Here is a 21,565-nt window from a genome sequence, read left to right on the forward strand (position 1 = left end):
TAGGAATACAGTTACAAGACTCAGCATTCCTATCCTCTCATGGTTAATCACCTGAAGAAGACCAGAGGTTTAGTTAACCGAAACGTGGTAAAACAACGATGGTGATGAGGATAACAGACTTCAAAAAGAATGAATACATAAATTATGAAACCTCACCTCAAAGGATTCCAAAAAATAAAAATAAAATAAAATGAAATCATATTATCCTGCTGGTAAAAAAAAAGGACTGCCCATCTATAAAAGCAGATTTAAATTTTTTTTGATCATGAAATTTGTGTTTAATCACGGCTACCAGTGGCTGTGTTTTAATCCACACTAAACTGTTTGCACACATACCATTGTGGATCTGTATTGCTACATAAATGATCTTCCAAATCACATCCTTACATCATTCGTAGACATTTATGCTGATGACACTACAATCTATGGTAGCACATCAAAGACCGTAAACGACTAAGTTCTCTCTGATTCTCTCCTTTGATCTTGAGCATGTGGTACAATGGGGAAAGAAGTGGCTGGTTACTTTTAATGCATCTAAAACCAAGCTTCTATCTCTACACCATCTACACCCTTATGCCAATCTGGCATCGGTTGAAATGAATGGCTCTTGTCTTGGGGAGGCTTCATGTTTTGACAAGCTTCTGGGCTTGACCTTTACTCCTCACCTGAAATGGAACATATATATCAAATCCATTGTCAAGGTTGCTGGAAAAATGGTGGGATCCTTCTACCACTCCAGTAGATATCTCATTCCTGATGCAATTCTCTACTTGTATAAAAACCAGGTTCGGCCAATGATGGAGTATTGTTGCCACATCTGGGCAGGAGCTGCTAGAAGCAGCTTACTCTGTCTTGACAGAGTTCAAAATAAACTTCATAGCTTAGTGAGGGATGCCCTTTTCTCTTCCCTGCAACCTCTTTCCCACAGAAGAGACGTTGCGAGCCTGTCTTTGCTTTATCATTATTTTCATGGCAAATGCTCAGCTGAGCTTCAATCTATGGTCCCCTCTCGCCAAACTTTCATGAAAAACACTTGTCTAGCCAAAACCACTATCAATAATTTCCTACAGTCTTTATCTGTGCCTAAACCTAAATGCACATTCCATGAGCAAAGCTTCTTTCTTAGAACTGCACGCCTGTGGAACTCTCTTCCGATTGCCTACTTTCCAGCTGACTACAATCTGATTATCTTCAAGTCCAATGTAAACAAGTTCTTGATAAACCGTCCCCCTAAGTAATCCAATATACAAAATTCCCACTACTTATGTTTACTACGCCATAATCACATTGACTAATGTATACCCATTAACCCTTATCCTTGAGTGGCCTCCGAGCCTTGATAAATAGTGATTCCTGTTAAAAAAAAAAAAAAAAAAAAAAAAAAAAAATCGTTGCATAACTCGTTGAATCAAATTGAAGAAACAAATTTTTGGGCTCCACAATTTTACTCGGATCGGCATCAAAATTTTATGGAATTTATTCAAGGTTAAAGTCAGCTATTTTTTTATTCCCAAGTTTTGGTGAAATTGCACCATTAATTTTTATGTAATCTTGCCCACAAATCAGTCAGAAAACAAGCAAACATTATTATTATTATCTTTAGTTGAGGTAATTATTCAAATGAACATGATCTCCCCCTTTGGGCAAAGTAATTATTCCAAGTCAGCATTTCACACACATATATATATATATATATATATATATATATATATATATATATATACTAGCAGATGTACTCATGATGGGACGATTCCAATATTTTTTTATAAATTCCGATACAATTACTGATTCTGTTCTAAATTCCAGATTCCGAGACAATTATTGATTCTGATTCTTTTAAAACCTCTAAACAGTTAATCATAGAAATGTTTTTGGTTTTTTTCAGATTACCATAAAAACCCATGAGACATGTGCATATAATTTCACAAAAAAATAAAGAAATAAAAAGTAGGGGTTTATATATAAATTCTCCTTTTACTGGCAGTTTAAAATCAATATTCATCATTTTATCATTCATATCAGCGTGGCTAAATTAAGTTTAAAAAAGAAAACAATAAAAAGAATCGCTTTGAGCATTGGAAAATAGGCACAATTTTTTACAATTCTGATATTGATTCCGAAACACCCCAAAATACTAATTTTTTTGATTTCTGATACCGGTTAATCATCCCAACACACACACATGTATGTATGCATACTTAGGCATCATTCTTTCTCTTAAGCATATTTTATTGAATAAAAAGTAAAAAAATGTGTCTGCTAATTCTTATTTGAACCCTTTCCAACTTTACAGTCAATTTCTTTGCTTCTGACAAGACTGGGCTGATGTCACCATAGTTAGTAAAAAAAAATCTATAAATTGTTTCAACATCAATTCTGTTTATTATCCTTGAAGATGAATCCAGATGGATTCAAAAGTACTTGGGCCTACAATAACTATGGTAACTACATCAGCCAGTTTTGCCAGAAATAAAGAAATTGATTCAGAAGACGAAAAGGGTCCAAACAAGAATTAGTACACACGAGATGTCTGTTTTATTCAATTTAGTTAAACAAAATTACCATAAGTCATTACAATAAATTTACTGTTTCAGTTTTAAAAAGACATTGTTAGGCGACAATAAATCTCTGGTCTTATTCGAGGCCATTCATATACTATGCTTTTTTACCATTTACCATTTATCTTGCTCTTTTAATTGAGTACTATCAACAACCTCGTTGAAATTCAATGGCTTTTACTTTTGGATATTTTTAACCTGGAATATATATATATATATATATATATATATATATATATAAAACGCTGTTTACTGTATATTTTAGTTTTCACTTTTAATTCTCATTTTTGCTCCTTCACACTCTTACTTCAACACCGGAAGATGATTCGTGGACGAATCAAAAGAGCTCGTGACAGCAACAATTGTGGAACTTTTATTAATATTTTTGATTTCGATATAAAAAAGATTATACTGAAAATCGAAAAATTAAAAAAAAAAAGAATCATAAAGCAAAATGTTTCCATTGCATTTAATAATATTTGCTTGAATATATATATATATATAGTCATCCACATACAGTACTGTTTCGCTGTTTCACAGCTCATCAGTGCGGCTAGACAAGCAGCTACCTCAATATATATATATATATGTATATATAGTGAGCATTTTACTTTCATTTATTTATTAATTTTTTTAAATTTCTTGGAGTTCATATCTTTTCTCAAGAGATAATCTCATCCTGATTCGATTTGCTTTTTAAACAAATCAAATCCAGATTATGTAAAATCTCATTGCAGGGACAATGAGAGGACGACCCCACAAACAGAAAAAAAAAAAAAATAAAGTGATAAAACAGAATAGAAAGGTCAAAGTATAATCGCCACTTTTATTCTCAGTGAAAGAAATGAGGTTGAGGCAATTACCTTCTGGGTAGTTGACAAGATGGAAGTACAGCTGGAGCAGGCTAGAGCTGGGGTAAGATGTAGCAGAAGTGAGCCTAGTTGGAAGTTGTAGTTGAATAAAAAAAAGTTTTCTCCACCTCAAACACTAATAAAGTGGTTATTGCCCAAACAAAGGCTCGAAAATATGTGGTAGAATTTTATTCATACCCAAAAGAAAAAGAAGGAAGAGTTTCAGTCAATAAATAACTTTGGAAAATGACAGATGTCATCTCAAAATTCTTACCAAGTCACAGAACTTTGGGGCCTCCCCTTTTATCTAGATCACATATTTAGCCATTTTCGCTCCTTCTTTTCTATGACGATGTGGTAGAGGTGATGAGCCAGAACTTGGATCAAATGGTGGAAATAGTTTTGACTACTTTTTAGGGCCTGTCTCTGACTTTGATACACAACCTAGATGTGAAAAAGAACAAAGGTATGCTGGAACAAGAGAATTTGTATCAAACATATGTGACTGAGACAAGCTCAATAGAAGTTGTAAGAAGGCGTTTTAGCACTTGAGTGGCTAAGATCATTTAGTGATAGAGATCAGTATTAAATACCATGTTTGAGAAAAATCTACATGATAAAGATCATGTGGCTAACATGTGTTGTATTGAATATGGTGTCAACTAAAAAAAGTAAACCATGTAATAAATTTCCACTGATGATCATGTCTTTTTTTTGTTTTTTGCTTTTTTACATCAACAGAGATCATCTTTTTCTCCTTATTTTTTATTTGTCTTATTCCTTGAGAGATCGCTTTGTTTCTTATTTTATGGCAAAGAGTGAGCAGGAGAAAATTGCAGAACCAGAGTTCCGGTCAAGTGGCGTCATTATCAACTTCACAACTTTAGACTTGACTTTACATTATTAATCTTCCTCACAGCACCATTGAACGTTGTGTAGGATTGAAACCGCTATCTTTAGACAATGTGGTTTCAATTCTATCCAAGCAGGCCAGAGGATCAGTTGGCTAAAACCTGTTGAGACTACAATTATGGAAAGCAGTGTGGAGGGGGGGGGAGGAGGTTTAAAATAACAACGCCAGGTACCCCCCCCCCCCCGCTAGTTATTAATAAAGGAAAGAAGCTTAGTCTTGGTAGCATTAAATGTTAACATCCATTTACAACTCCATTCCATTACAGACTAGAAGTCTTCCTCTAAAATTTTAGTCAATTCCTTAGATATCTGTTCATTCATTTTCCTCTTGAGTCTGTTGTAAAGCATGATGTCATCAGCAAATTTTACCCATCTTAGAGACAATTTTATCAGGGAGATCATTTATGAATATTCGGAATAATAAAGGTCCAAGGATTGACCCTAAATCGGCCCAAGATTTCAGAAAATATTTACCTCCCTTATTACGCGTTGAACTCTCTGGTTTATTTATTTATTTTTTTTTTAATAAAACTCAGCTTTTGCTAATTGTCTTTGAAAACTATTTTTTATTAATAATTAATTTTCTACCTTATCGGTTTTCATAATTTTTGGATATGTTCAATAGTGTGACATGACGATCAAGCAGATATTATTGGTTTTACTTGAAATTTAATATTTCGATTTTGGAATTCCGCTCTAAAAATGAAAAAGCATCAACAAATGTATAAGCATCTCAAAGAACATATATTGTAATATAAGCCTGATCTGTTTCTACAAAACGTTTTACTTTCTTATCTTTCAGTTCTTATGCATCTTGAAAAAGTATAGTGATGTTTAAGTGTGAATTCACTCAAAATATCTATATATCAATATAACAGTGTATGTATTATTTTGGATTATTATTCATCGGACTACTGTTCTCATCTTGAGTGTGATTTTCACAACGTTTCGGTTGATATAACCTCCGTCAGCCATGACTGGATAGAGGTCCTAAGTAATTCGCAAATGTATATTCCACAAGCACCTGTGGCGCAGTGGTTAGAGTACTGGGAAAAATCAATTGTAAAAGTGATATTCTCCTGAAGGTTGAAGGTTCAATCCTCAGTGTTGGCAACCGAACTATACATTTGCAAATTACTTAGAACATCTATCTATGACGGAACAAGAGCATGCTACCCTCGTGAAGTAAATAAAAGGTTCTGCTCGAAATTTCGTCCAAATTCCTGAGTTCTACAGAAACATTCCCAAGTTTGACAAGATACACCTGAAGAAGGTCGGAGATTATATCGACCGAAACATTGTGAAAATCACACTCAAGATGAGAACAGTAGTCTGATGAATAATAATAATATAACCAATCCTCATTTCAAAAATTCAGAAACATATTATTTTGGGTGTCATGCTTACAGCTTTTTTTCTTCCGAGTGACTGTTGTTTAATTGTTATCACCTTCCATTTCTTGTAATAAAGAATTTTACCAAAAATTCTACATAAGTTTTGGTTTCAGTTTCGATCATAACTGAAAGAATTCAAGTTTATATATATATATATATATATTATTTTTATTTTCTTTCTTCATAAGTTTTGGTTTTGATTCAAGTTGATGCACCCAAGTTTATATATATATATATATATATATATATATATATTTTTAATTTTTTTTTTATTACATTTTCACCCCAAACAAGGCACATTGCCACTTTGGTGTAGGGGGCTAATATCAGGGTCAGCAACTACTGGGGCACTATGTAGGGATTTGGGCAGCAAGATGTTGGTTCACGTTGCACTTGAACTTCTGCATGTCAGTACAGTTAGGGAAGCAGGATCCTGGAATGGAATTCCAGAGTCTAGCGGTTCTGGGGAAGAAACTACTGGAGTAGAAAGATCTTTTACATCTAGGGATCTCTACTGTGTGGGGGTGTGATTTAGCTGCCTGTCGGGTTTGTCGAGGGTGTCTGCATCGTGGGGGCACAAGTGTCTGCAGTTCGTCAGAGCATTCACCATTAAAATACTTGTAGAACAAGCAGAGGGATGCAACGTTTCGTCGATGGGACAAAGGCTGAAGCTTAGATGCCAGTTCAGGGCCTATCAGATTGGCGACTCTTTTTTGAACCTTGTCTAGGAGCGAGAGACTAGTAGTAGACACACCAGCCCAGATGTGACAACAATACTCCATACATGGGCGAATGGTGGCCTTATAGAGATACAGAATACTTTCAGGTGTCAGTAGTTTTCTAGCACGTTAGAGAGAGCCTACCTTTTTCGCAGCGGCCCTGGCAATGTTTTCAATATAATTGTTCCAGCTCATGTTTCCTGTGAACGTTAGGCCAAGCAGTTTGAAAGATGTACTCTCAGACAGGGAGTCACTGGCCATTGCTATTGGTGGCAGAGAAGGTTTCTTGTAGTTATTGAAGGAAACCAGTTTAGTCTTGGCAGCATTGAATGTGACCATCCATTTTTGTCCCCATTCCACTACAGATTGGAGGTCATCCTCTAGTGTTTTTGCCATTTCTTTAGATATGTGTTCATTTGTTTTCCTGTCATGCCTGTTATAGAGTGTGGTGTCATCAGCATATATACCCATCTCAGAGGTCTGGGAGGTCATTAATAAATATCAGGAACAATAGAGGTCCAAGAATAGAGCCCTGAGGCACTCCTGCATTTATATCACACTGTTTAGATATTCGACCGTCGAGGACAACCTGGATTCTTCTCTTATCTAAGAAGGATTTAATTATGCTAAGTATTCTACCAGTGATACCGTATGATTTAATTTTCCTGAGGAGACCCTTGTGCCATACCCTGTCAAAAGCCTTAGATATATCTAGAGCTACCGCTCTGCCCTCCCTCGCTTTGTCCAGTGAATGGTATATACGTTCAGAGATTACAGTGAGGATGTCAGCTGTGGAACGGGCTTGTCTAAATCCATATTGTTGGTCAGTCAGAAGTTTAGCATCTGTAAGGTGATGGACTAGAGCATGGTTAATTAAGGTCTCAAATATTTTTGCGAAAAGTGGGAGGAGGCAAATGGGGCGATAATTTGATGGGTCAATTCTTTCGCCAGAATTCTTGAATACTGGTACCACAGAAGCAGTTTTCCAACAGCCCGGAAAGCAAGATTCATTAAGGCATTTGTTGTAGAGTTTGGAGAGAACTGGAGCTACTTCGGCTGAGCACTTTTTTAATAGCACAGCTGGGATGAGACCAGGTCCACATGCTTTTGAAGTGTCAAGATTTTTTATGATAGCATGTACCTGAGCAAGGGTGATTTTTAGACCGTCTAGCGTGGCGTCTGTCCGCAAAGGAAAGTCAGGCAGGGGGTGGTTGGAAGGGTCCAGTGTAGAGTTTGAGGCAAACCGGCTGGCAAGCATGTTAGCCTTCTCAGTTGCAGAGCAAACAACCTCATGATTGTTGGTTAGCGGGAGAATTGTTGATTGCCCATTATTTACTACACTGTTGTAGATTTTCCAGAAGTCACGATTTCCTAATTTTTGTGCTTCGATGTGTTTTTTGTGGTTTCATTAAATTCTCTCTTGGCTGTCGCTATTTCTTTCTTAACATTATTTCTAGCTTCTATGTACTTCTGTTTGTTTGAACTGAACTTATGTCGGTTAAATCTGCGGTATGCATGCTGCCTTTGAGCAATGGCAGTTGCGCAAGTCGAAGTAAACCATTGGGGAGAGTGGGGCTTGCTATAAAATTTCTGCATGGGAACATGTGCTTCCATTGCTGTTTTGAACCTTTCAGTGGTCTCATTTGCGCACTGTACAGCAGGAAGAGAAAAAATATTTCCCCATGGGGCGTCTCTGATAAGATCTCTGATAGCTTCCCAGTCAGCCTTTTTATAATATCTCGTTGTTTTGAGCAATGGCTCTTCAGTTTTGGCTCTAGAATTTAGAGCGATTTCACTGCATGGTCAACGTTCTCGAGTGGGCTGTCAGCATTTGTTGTACAATCCTCGGGAACTGTAGTCAGAAACAGATCTAGAAGTGATGCTTGTTGTTCTTGCTGGTCAGGGAAACGGCTTGGAAACGTAACCATTTGTGATAGGGAGTGAGATATATCAAAACTATGTGTTGTGCTGCCCGCTGAATGTGTGTGAGTAGAGACTCCAAGCCAGTTTTTGTGGTAAACACTAAAGTCACCAAATACATGGACTTGTGCGCTAGTGTCAAGGGAGAGTGCTGTGTCTATACTGTCAGCGACTTTGTTTATTATGGTGCAGTCCTGGGTCGATGGAGAGCGGTAGAGAAAATAAAAGTAGCTAATGTTGTGTTGTATGTTTAGTCTAAAGCACATAAAGGCTTGATCGTCCGTTTCTAGGTTTGTTTCTCTAGTCAGGGGGAGGGTGTTACGAATGTAGACTCCAAGTCCGTGCATATGTCTGTCAGAGTCCTTACGGCAGAGTGGGAGATAGCCAGGCATGTTAAAGTAGTTAGAGGGGATGGAGGAGTGTAGGTTAGTCTCGCTTAGTGCTAAGATATTCGGGGTATTTGTTAAGAGAAATGCTTCAACATCAGCTAAATTAGTTCTAAGCCCACGGATGTTAGTGAATGCAAGCCTCAAGGGAGGAGGCAAGTTGAATTTGTTTGTCCCTAGGCCTGGTTTAAGCTTATTTTTTCATTGTAGTGTCATCATGTTTTTAAAGAGTTTCAGTTAGGTGAGGGGGAGCTGAACAAGAGGTTATGCAGGATATCAGACATGCAACACAATCAGACCATTCGCTGACCTTTCTTCAACTAGGACTGTGGCCTCGGGAAAGCCCATCAGGAATGAGTGCAGGGTCCCTTTCCATGCGTGACATGGCACTACAAACAACCTGATATTATACAACTGTTGATGGAGCAGCCGCTCTAAGCGCTACCAAAGAGTTAGGGCTCCTGTACTACCAGTCGGAAACAGCAGCCAGGAACTGTCAATCCGGTACCTTCAGCCCATCAGAAGAAAATCATCCCAATCTAATTGCACAGGCATGCGTGGTACTCAAGCACTCCCAAGTGCCCAGTTATGAGGGGTGGGATGTGTCGGGAGTGGGGGAACGGCATTCAATGCCCTAGACAAGAAACAAGATCTACCACTAAGTGTTTTGTCGATTCACCTGTGATAGTGTCTCTGCGCCTGACTAATAGGCAAAGAAGTAGTATGGAAGCCGGCAATAGACAGAGCCTATCTACTCCTTAAGCAATTTAGGTTTGCAGACCGGTAATTTGTTTGAGTCACCAGCTCTTTGGAAGGTTGTCGTCCAAGACTGGAGAGGCCTCCCTCCCCTTTGGTTTAGTTTCAGAGTTTTCCTTCTCCTAGACGGGTGATCTGGGAAGATCTACTGGGTCCATCAGCCCTGAGAGGGTTTGCTCTGCGCCTGGGTCCTACTCCAGGTATTTCTGCGACCCCGCGTGGTTGTTACAGGGTTAGCTGGTAAAGGTTATATATCTAATGAATAGTTACACTCCTCAAAGTGATTCATGCAGTGGAAGCGGTTTTGTGGGGAGGCTTGTTAGTTAATGTTACAGGGTTAATTTGTAGAGGTTATATATCTAATGAATAGTTACACTCCTCAAAGTTATTTAGGGGCGTGCAGTGGGAGCAGTTTTGAGAGGAGGCTTGTTAGAAAAGCGTTAGTGCAGATTAGGACTTTTACCTTAGGTTTTTTCATTTTTTTTATTTTTTTATAACTTTATGTTAGTTTGGGTTCAGGATAACGTTATAGTTTGAGTAGGTATTAGGAATTGAGCTAAGAACTTTTGCTCAGTCACTGTATATTTAGGTTTACGGAGGTTAGGGTGTAGGTGCAGTACACTCAGGGTGTAGCTGGAGGTACATTTTAGGTTATGGTGTATTTCGTATGTATAATTAAGTAATATATATTTGGGTGAGTTTTCAGTAGATGCAAATAGGAGTTGTCAGTGTTTCCACTATTCAGGGGGAGATATACGAGCAAACAGTTAATAAAACATGTTAAAAAACACTTTGAAATGAGTTAAAAAAAAATTTTAATCTGAAAAGGAAACACTAGATAAGTGGATAGTCCTTAATCCGCTGAGTTTCAAAGAAATACTTTCCTTCTCATCAGAGGGTAGGAATTAGCAAAATGCGGGATCGGATTTTGCATGCAAAAGTATTTGATGAAACAACAAGTAAGTCAAAGATCTTACTTGATAACAAAAAAGTGAAACAGAGGGAATAAGGTGAAGAAAAAGGTGATTACACGTGAATGGATAGTCTGGTGGAAGATAAATAATCCAGTGATGGTAAAATCCAAATATATAACTTCAAGAAAGTTAATTGAATTTCCATTTGCACAAGTAAAATCCAAGGAAATCCCGTAATTGGAAGATGGTCCAAAATAATCCAAAGGCAGAAATCCATGGAATAATTCACAAAAATGTGTACAAGGGAAAAATTCCAATAATATTAATAAAAGAAAAATAAGATATGCTTTTCACTCTACTGCCGAGACATAAATCTGGCTGAGATAACTTTATAAATATTAATTCTTTAATATTTATAATATACTTTAATTTTACCATCTTGGATCATTTTGGTAAATTTAATTGCAATTTTTATTTTATATATATATTTAAATAAGAATCGATAGACAATTGACTATAATAATGTACACGAAATCTGCATGAATTAAAATATCATATTTAAGCGTATTTTACGAATGGGCTACGCTAGGCGTCCCTGTTAACTTAGATAAATACTTTTGTAGTTTTAACAAAAGAGCTACAATAATATCAGGGTGTCTTCATTTACGCTGAACATCCACAGAATGCCAACATCAATATATTACATATAAAGGAGTCCACTGTGGAATTTCCACAGGTCCCGCTAGTTGGATCTCATAGATTTAAATATAATTTTATAGGTTTTTGTTTTTGTTGTGAAATGGTGTGTGTGAGTGGTAAGGTACAAATATGAAGAAATAAATGGATGAAAATGAGTCTATGGAGATCACAGATATAAATAATTAAACAATTTTACAACTGAATGAATTGTCATGAATGAGAAGGATTTGTTAGTCTGTCGCTCAGCTGCTTTCAATAGCATCATCCGTTTTGAATTTCCATTTTTGTTATGTTGACTGGTTTATAAAGGGACAGATAATGCTGCCTTAATGTCTCAACAATGGCAGATCAATCATTGTTGTAAAATATCTATTCGCAAGGGAAATAATTTTAGAGTAAAAAAGAGTTATCTCCCTTTAAACAGAATTTTCTGGATCGCTTTATTTTATCCATATAAGTTTTATTTTCGCCATAAGAAAGGATCGAATTTTACCTGAAATATTTTCTTACCTGTGATAACTCCAGTAAAGCTCATGGCTACACGGTTATGAATTATAGCACTGTGTAGGGTTAGCAGTGTCAGAAATTTCGTGTAAATAGTGAATAATTCCACCCCATCTTTCCAAGCTTATAACTCCTCGAAAAATGTAATTCAAGCCCTAATTTTTTTTTTTCAATTAAAGGAGCAAGGACCAAGGTTTTATTAAAAAACAAAAAAAACAAAAAAAAACAATGTGTTTTTTTTTAAAAAAAAGGTTTTAAACTTCGGACTTTACAGGTAAATTTCTAAAAAAGCGATTTTTCTTTTTTGTTTTAAATTTGAATATATTATTTATTGACCTTTTCTCTTCAATTTGTGATATATAAAACTCCCCGACATAAATTAATTATTTACTTTTTAATAGACATTTCAAAATGAGAGGCGTGAATTATTCGACCCCCTGTCTTTCTAAGTTTATAACTCCTCGAAAAATGTAATTCAAGCCCTAATTTTTTTTCAATTAAAGGAGCAAAGACCAAGGTTTCATTAAAAAAAAAAAAAGACAAAAAAAAAACAATGTGTTCTTATAAAATAAGGTTTTAAACTTCGGACTTTACAGGTAAATTTCTAAAAAAGGGATTTTTTTTTTTGTTTTAAATTTGAATATATTATTTATTGACCTTTTCTCTTCAATTTGTGATATATAAAACTCTCCGACATAAATTAATAATTTACTTTTTAAGAGAAAGTTGAAAATGGGCGACACTTGGGGGGGGGGGGGGCGTGAATTTAAAAAAAAACGTTTGTCTAAAATATTATATTCGGTTTATTGGAAAGAACATAAAATTTCACATTGACCCTGAAAATATCGTAAAAATAGAATCAATAGAAAAACTTTGATAGATTTTTAAAGTTTAAAAATTGAAAAATATTGAGTTCGAAAAATTCATTACTGTTTAAAAAAAAAAAAAATATATTTCTATTACTTTTAAAACAACTGTAATAGTTTATTTTGTAAGTATAATCCATAAAGAAAATAAATAATCCACTTTTAACAGAGAAATTACGAGATTTTTATATTGTATTCGCAGTTTCGTGTTAGGGGTGTCAAAAATTCCTACAAAAATTCTGATACTGCTAGTGTAGGGTGCATATCTCCATCATTACCTATCAGTCCTATTTTGTACAGTCAATTAAAAGAAACTGATGAGCCAGCGCTATTCTATACGGTGAAACGATAAATTTGTCGCCCTACAGAAAACCACACTACACCTTTATTTTAAAACTTTTATTGAAAAAAATCAATTCAGGTAACTTGATTATGTAGTAGAGCTGACATCTATTCAATGTAGCCGCCTTCAGCTTCAATCACTACCTCAATACGGGTCTGGAACTGGGAGCATGCCTTTTCCACAAGTGCCAGCGGGAGCTCGTCAAATACTCAGTGGATGACGGCGATCAGGCTTGCTTTAGTGTTGTGGGGGGGGGGGTCATGTTGGTGATGTTCTTGGTATATGACCAAATGGTGTAGTTCAAAGGGTTCAGGTTGAGGGAGGAGAGGGGGGGGGCAGTGAGAGAAGAGTACAAAGTTGTAGCACTCCTGAAGGCTGGGTCTCTTTGGACTTGTGGGTGGGTGCCGAGTCCTGCTGCCACACCTAGGGTTTGCCAGCGGCCACCTGATTGAACCCAGGGATCACCAGCACATCCAGGTACACTTTGGTGTTGACTTTCAAACCAATGTAAGGTGGCATGACGTGGCCCTCACTTGAAACCATACCAAAGACCATAACTGTAGCCGGAAACTTTGTTGAGCTGTGCCCTCAAGCATTAAACCGTCTGCACTTGTATTTTGAAGGTGCTGGCAATGGTCCTGTTGTCATAACTTGGGTTAGTAGAGAGCATCAGTTGTACAGCAGCGCATCTTTGATCTTGCTTGTTGAACATTGTGTCACTTTCAGACATGTTAGACGGTTCCCATCACTCTTGGGATTTGTACACAACTGGCCAACTAGTACATGATCTGCAATAAAAAAATAGAAAACTGGTTTTCATCAAACGGGAATGGAATCATGTCGTTTTTTTTCTATGGTGACAATTTTATCGTCCATCCTGTAGCAATTTTTTTTGTTGTTGTTTTTTATTATCATGAACATTTCCACACTTTATTAAAAATATTTTTTCGTAAATAGTAAGCATGGAAGTAAAAAAAAAAAAAAAACTAACAAATAATAAACAAATAAAATTAATTTTAGTAACTTACAGAGTTACTTCCTATGTTAATCAACTCTCAAACTAGACGTAATCGTGACCCGTCGGGTTACAGCCACTACCACTATTTATTAAACTTTAGTTTCATTCGAAAAATCATAAACTGTAACATATCTGTTAAGATGAAGATAAAGTGGAATCTTAGGAAAATCACTATCATTCCAGTAATTATAGGACCAACTAAAGTTATGAAAAAGAATTTCCAAAAATACCTGGCAGATATATCCGGTGAACCAAGTGCAAGAGAAATTCAAACAATTGCACTTAAAGGGAAGGTAAGAATCTTAAAAATGATCTCTCCATTGGAATTATATGAGATAGCAGGTGAATGTCTCGCATTCGGTAGGATGCCCCATCCCAAGTTTGAATAAACTGATAAGGAAATTAAGAAATGCTTCTTGTATTGCTATGATAAATATAATAAGGCTTTTTACTTTCTTTATTATTATTATCATCATCATCAGTAGTAGTAGTAGTAGTAGTATATGGAAGTGGTAAATTTACCAGAATATAAATAAAGAGACTTATTATTCCGTCATCTAATTTATATATGTGTTTGTCGTGCACAAAGATACACGTATGTGAATCAGTTGGCGATGCTGAAAAAAAGAGTCACTCTTTTTCTAAATGCTCAGAAAGACATTAAAAAATATTAGAGAGTGGTTGAATGGACATAGAGAGACATACATAGGTAAGTAAGTGAGAGAGAGAGAGAGAGAGAGAGAGAGAGAGAGAGAGAGAGAGAGAGTTGGGTAATTTGTTCAGTTAATTATGAATTACAGCTAATTAGAACAATCAAAATAGATTTATTTTTTAAAACATAACTCAACCACAGAACTAAAGCATATTTTAGCATGCATCTTGTGTTATTTAAAGTATATATATATAAAAAAAAAAAGGCCTTAAAGAAATTTTTTTGGATTAATTCACATTTAGTATAATAATAAATTATAAGCTCAAAGTTTACCTTCAAGAGTAAAAAAAAAAACAATAAATAGTTCTTATGTTTTAGATAGCCATTGATAATTTATGTTATTTGGACAACTGTTATATGGCTCATTTTATGACTTAAAATAAACACCGCTTTGAAACAGCTGTAAACAGCTATAATAATTTTTCATATACTCTTCATTTGGAACATGATTTGAAAGATGATTTAAATAATTAAATCATACGTATGTATTATTCGGATTATTCAGACCACTCTTCTCATCTTTCATGTTATTTTCAGTGTTTTAGTCGGTGTAACCTTTGACCTTTTTCAGATGGACGTTTTTGAGCCCGAAAAGCTTTACGCAAAATTTGGGAATCTATACAGAATTTCAAACTGGACTTTTTATCTTAACCTACGAAAGTAGATTGTTCTCGTTCCATCAGCCATGACCTGATAGAAATGCTTACCAAGTCATTTTGTTTTACTCTATTGTATTGTTGAGTGGAAACAATACACAGACATAAAATATAGAATAGATTTATTCCATTAGGTACAATAATAGAAGTCTGTGTCGGGTAACAGCAAGTAAGCCGCTAAGTGTTTGCATCCAAACTTGTAGCTTCAGCTGACTCTAATCAGTTTTGTTTCCTTAAATATACGAGAATCGTAGTCGTGTGTTCGAGCCACATTACAAAATATTATTGATAAGTATCAATGGAGTGAGGATTGAACCTTAGACATTCCGAAAATAGTCATTTGTAACTGATGATTGCTTAATGCACTTTTAGCTATTAATCCATCAGATTCCAGAGTTCGATATAAAGATTCACACGTTTGAAAAGATGCAACTGAAAGGCAAACTTTATGTTGGTCAAAATATTGTGAGAATAGTAGTAAGAATAATCTGAAGAATACAGATTTAATTTGTAACATGCAAAATACTGAAAAACAAATTAAAATTAAAATCCATCAAGAAAAACCTGAACTCAATGTTTTTTTGTAATTTTTAAAATTTTAATGCATCCGTTTGTTTTTTTTTTCGTTTACAAAATGATCATGTCATTTCGTAATGACTTTTAAAACTTTTATTTTCTTTGTAGTACCCATGTATTTCGGCCAGAACAATGTAGGACAGACGCCTTCTTGGAATTATGTCGCCATAGCCATATTTAAGGACGACCTTGTGACCACCAGTACACCATTCACTACTCTGACGTTTAGATTTAATAGAAGAGAAGATTAACAGCAATTTATGCAAGACCAGAACTGTCCCGCAGCAAGATAAGATGGGCCCCAAAAAAGTGTATTTATCTATGAAAGTGGGTGTTAGGAAATGTTTTTTTTTTTAATTCAACTTTTGTCTGTGTCTTTAGAGGAAGGGTGAAGATTTAGAAGTGGAAATTTTGTTTAACGCTTAGGCCATTAATGAGCATGATATATTGTGTCGTTTGATTCTGCTACTATTCAAGCAAATAGCATGTGATGATCACTTTTAGCTCTCAAGCCACAAACTATAATCTTCTGGAGTGAATGAGGCTATATTTCTATAAATAACATCTAAGGACTTTTTCTTTATTATGATTATACGAGGGTCATTCCAAAAGTTAAGCCTCCTATTTTTTAACTCAAAAAGTTGAAGAGCTACAAAAAGGTAAGTGAAGTCATTAAAATGAGCGACCTTACCTTTTGAGTTTCAGAATTTATTTATTTATTTTTTTTTTTTACATAGTCAACATCATTCTCAATGCATTTTTGCCAGGAATTCAATGACGTACGCACATGACAGGGGTTGCTTTCTTGGAGTTTTACGCCATCAATATCTGCAACAGAGAAATGAAACCTACAGGTCATGAATGCATAAGTTCAATCATCATAATAATGCAATTTGCAATCTCTTTTGATCCATTCAGATGGAATAAAAACAGAAGGCATTACTTTTGGAACTCCCTCATATATATATATATATATATATATATATATATGCAATCAGTTGATGGAAAAGTATAAACCCACAAATGGGTGAAAAAATAAATAAACAAATAAATGTGTAACTTACTATTTATACAAAGTGTTTTGGACGATTTTTGAAGCAAGATTAAACCACCATTTCTTTTTTCTTTCTTGTTAGGATATTCTATAGGTAGTTTTTGGAAACTGTTTTCCTTTTGCAAGCCTTTGATGAAGTGTGAATATAATTTTCGAAAATGGTGAATGTTTTTGGATCTGACTACCAGGGGAAACATCACGCCCTAATGTGTGACCGTTTGTTAATATATATATATTCCAGGAGGAAGCATTTTCTTTTGAAAAATATTTGGGTGACTGGTGAAGCATGTCCAATGATTTAAAGCTTGGAACCTGCATTGAAACCAGTTCATCATGGATGATCGACCTTGGGGCATCTGCAAGATGTATTTCATGATTATATACATATATATATACTAGCATGGGTGCCCAGCGTTGTTCGGGTATTTGGAGGTGTATGTTGAGAAAGAAACAAACAAACAAAAAAAAAAAACAGTCAATTTTTTTAACTTTGACCCCTATTATGACCCTTAAAATTTATTGTTTTGGGCTCAAATCAAGTTATTAAGTTAGATCCATGTCCAAGGAATCTATATCTAAAATGTCAAGTGTTTAGACCCAAAATTGTCGGAGGAGTTTGGTAGAGTTCTCAAAGGTCAAATCGTTGAACTTTGACCCCTTAATTGCCAAATTTCTGGCCGAAAACCGATCATGTCGATTTTTCCCATTTCTCAGTAACCTCTATATCAAATTTCGAGTCTGTAGACTTAAAATTGACAGAGTTATTGCGTATGGAAATGTATACACACACAGACAGACAGACACTTTTATATATATATATATATATATATATCTTGTATTTTGTAAAGGAAAAATGATCGAAGTGTGCAATTACATATTTAACAACGTACTTTCATTTCAAATAACACACTTGAACATCCATCGATACACATGGTTTCACATAAATACTAGAAATGTAATTTACAGGGCTAAAAATACCTAGCCTGTTCATTCTTCAGTTGGGTTTAATTTCTAATGTTTCTGTGAAACTGCAGATATAGACGGACAATCGAACGAATATATATATATATATATATGTGTGTGTGTGTGGGGTGGGTGTTTTGGGAATTTTTCAACTTTTAAAATTATATGAATAAAGACAAAAACTTTTAGTCTGAAGTCTTTCATTGGAAAACTCCTTTGCCTTTTAAGTCACTTAATTTCTTGCAATCACTGCTTTAGTTTGCTTCCAAGAATTTATGCTAGTCTATACATTATTGTAAAGATCATCAGTAGTTTACTCTGAAAAACTGTTTTGGGGATTTCAAAAGAAAACGGTATTTTATCTCATGGCTCCGTTGATCAAACACCACCTCCTTTAAAGAACAAGAACAAAACCGTTCCAGATATATATATATATATATATATATATATATATATATATATAAACATCTTGAAATTTGGAATATAGACTATTGCCATTTATTTGTAGTTACATTGAACTTTATAAATTAAAGGACTGGTATAAATAAAAGTTGAAATATAATTAAATATATTTCCCATATATATTATAAAAAGTAAGAAGTAAAAAGCATGTAAGCAAAAAGAAAAAAAAGTCCTGACACTGAAACCCTTTATATAGATTATTGCTCCCAATTCTGAAGTTGTTTGTTAAATAATAATAATGACATTTTGCTATCTTTCCAGGTAACTGGCTCAAACAATAGAGGCCGTTAACGTAGGTGGTGCAATCAGCACACACAGCAGATATGATCAATATGAGAAATTTCTTTTGCCTTTATTTTTTTTTGGCGGGGGGAGGGGGTTCAATTTCTTCTTTTGAAACTTTATTGTGGAGATTTCTACCAAGTTGATTCTCCTGGGTTAATCATGAGGTGCTACTGTACAATTGATTTGGTGAAATCCACAAGTGGTAGCAGCAGTCAGTGTGTACACAACAGAATAAAAAAAATTTAAAAAAATTAACACAGTTTAAACAATAATCGATACATATTCATCAACAAACAAACGCAATCACACACACACACACACACACACATCTTCACAACTATATTTATTGAATCCTTTGCTGTTGTAGATCAGTCAATCGAATCAAACATAATTATTCAAACAACCATTTCATGACAACTTCATATTTTATTCTAGAAACAGATTTAACTTTAAGAAATTTTTTTTTATTTTGCCAACCTCCATATAAAAAAAAAACAACTAAAATTTTTTTTTTTTTTTTGGGGGGGGGGGGTAACTAATTTGTGACCAAAGTAAATATTAGGCTCCATTTATTGAGATAAAATATCACATTTAATGCTATACAAGATGTTTTATTTTTTTGTCCAAAGAAAAACAGGAAAATTAGTGAAATTACCCTGCATCTTACATAAACATAGGCTAAAAATTTACGCAAAGCAGTTACTAACTTAATAAGCAGCTGACAGGACCTGAGGAAATTCCACGGAATGAGAAATATATTTAATCAACATGTTTTGATAAGGTTAATATTTTTCTGTATAGCACACAAAATTAGTTTTTTTTGGACAAAAAAAAACAAAAAAAAAAACAATAATCCACAGCAAATATAAGCTTATTAACATTTCTATGAAAATTAGTGTCCATTATCTTTTAAATAAAGAACTGACCCAAATGCGATAAATTAATAAGTACTAATAAATAGTTGTTAATATTGTGCTAGTTCAATACAAATAATAAAGTCACATCGTTAGAGAAAATTTTAAATTTACTCCTTCAGTTCTGCACTCTTTTTTTCCCTATTTCTTTCAAATGTTGCCTTTTTTTTTATGTAACACTTTGCTGACCTTCTTTGGTGAAAAACTTATACACATCAATATTACTATGAGTTCCTTTCTTACACTATTATAACAATGATCATATATTATTATGATGATGTCCGAAAATGAAGATACATCAAAGAGGGATCACTTACATTTGGTGGTCCAGGGTTGCCAGCTCGGCCTTTTTCAAAGCATAACAAATACAGACTAATTAAGGAAGGAACAAACAGAATATTATATAGATTTCTTGATTTGTTTTAGTACTTTGCCGTATTACAGGTTTTACTTCAATAAATAATCTGTATTATATTTCTCTTGTCTATAGTACAGTAATATCCCAGGATATGGTGGCCCTAGGATACAGTTATTATGATTATATACCTGTGTATTATTTACTGTACTGTATTTTGTTAATAAATTTTAATGCCGTATCCCAAGGTTCTACTAATATATATATATATATATATATATATATATATATACACACACACACACATTGTGTGTGTGTGTTTATTATATATGCTCTCTCTCGGTGCATATTTTTGTGGGTAAATAATAAAGAAATCCATGTGTACAAGTTTCAGGTGTGCTACAGCTTGTCAAAAGTATACTGGGTCGATTTGGCTGAAATTTTGTATAGACCTTTATTATGATAAGGTGCAGCGAACTAAGTATTATAGCATCCATTCGATAAGCAGTTAAGGATAAGTCACCACAATATCACATTTACTCTAGAAGTTTTCTCAAACTACTAACCCGATCTGGCTAAATTTTGTATAGATTCTAACATTTTTTTTTTTTTGAAGGAGTTTTGCTTTCAAAAATTGTATTTGGCTTTTTTTCAAAGTGTAACATGAACTAACTAAGAGAAGGAGTAAGCAAAATATTATATAGATAGTAATAATTAATCATTATGATCACCAGTAAACTTGTATTAATGAAAATGTTTTCAAATGTACACATTTTTTTTGGGGTGGTGGTTTTAAAATAATATATTTGTATTATTTGACTAGCATTCTCATTTTGGGTGTTATTTTCACAACATTTTGGCCTTTCATCTTGAGGAGGTGCATCTTTTTGAACCCTGAAATTTATATAGAATCTCGAACAGAACACTGGATGAAGGTAGATTGTTCTTGTTGCATCCGCCATGATAGAGTAGAAGTGGTCATTATTATATTATAGGTAGTTCTTATTCCTTAAAGTAATGATTGGCTCTTTCATCCCAAAAGACTGTCTGGTAGCACCAGATAATGCTGTCTGAAGATATTGACTTTCTGACCAAAAATGTACCAAACATTGATTATTTTTTTTTCCTTTGTCCTTGCAAAACTTAATCATGTTCTGCAAAAGCATAAATAAAAATAATTTTCCTCCACAAAACAACCAAACCAAACATTATGAATAAATATTTGAAGATATAAAGAATTTGAAGCATGAAAACTTTCTCCAAAATGACTGGATTTGTCATTAAATAAGCCGAAAAAGGGTTGATATGCCATAAAACAAAACAACCAACAAATATTATGGTGATCGATTCTTTGATTCCAGCATATTTTCTGGACGGCAGCTTCTCATGCAAGCAGTTTGAAATCTCATTGTGTAGATGACATTTTCTCTTCTGTCTAATCACTAATTTTATTTTGATGTATCAGTGGTTGTAAATGATAATAAATAACAGCACACAATAACATGTTTTTTTTTTTTTTTTTTTTTTTTTTTTTTCCAAGAGTTTTATTGTTCTTTTTAAGAATGCAGTATACATCATTCCCAAACCATTGCCCCATAGGAGAATAGGAGCACTGTCAAGAAACAGACCACTTTTTCTTTCGCACAGTTCAGAAAGAAACAGGAAAGATGTGATCAGCTTGTTTGCCATATCTCATCTGGGATTTCCTGTACACGTAGGTCTAACTTCGAATGGAATCTTTCATTCTT

Source organism: Euprymna scolopes, chromosome 4 (genome assembly GCF_053919585.1).
Source record: "Euprymna scolopes isolate OS-2025 chromosome 4, ASM5391958v1, whole genome shotgun sequence".
Lineage (NCBI taxonomy): Eukaryota > Metazoa > Mollusca > Cephalopoda > Sepiida > Sepiolidae > Euprymna > Euprymna scolopes.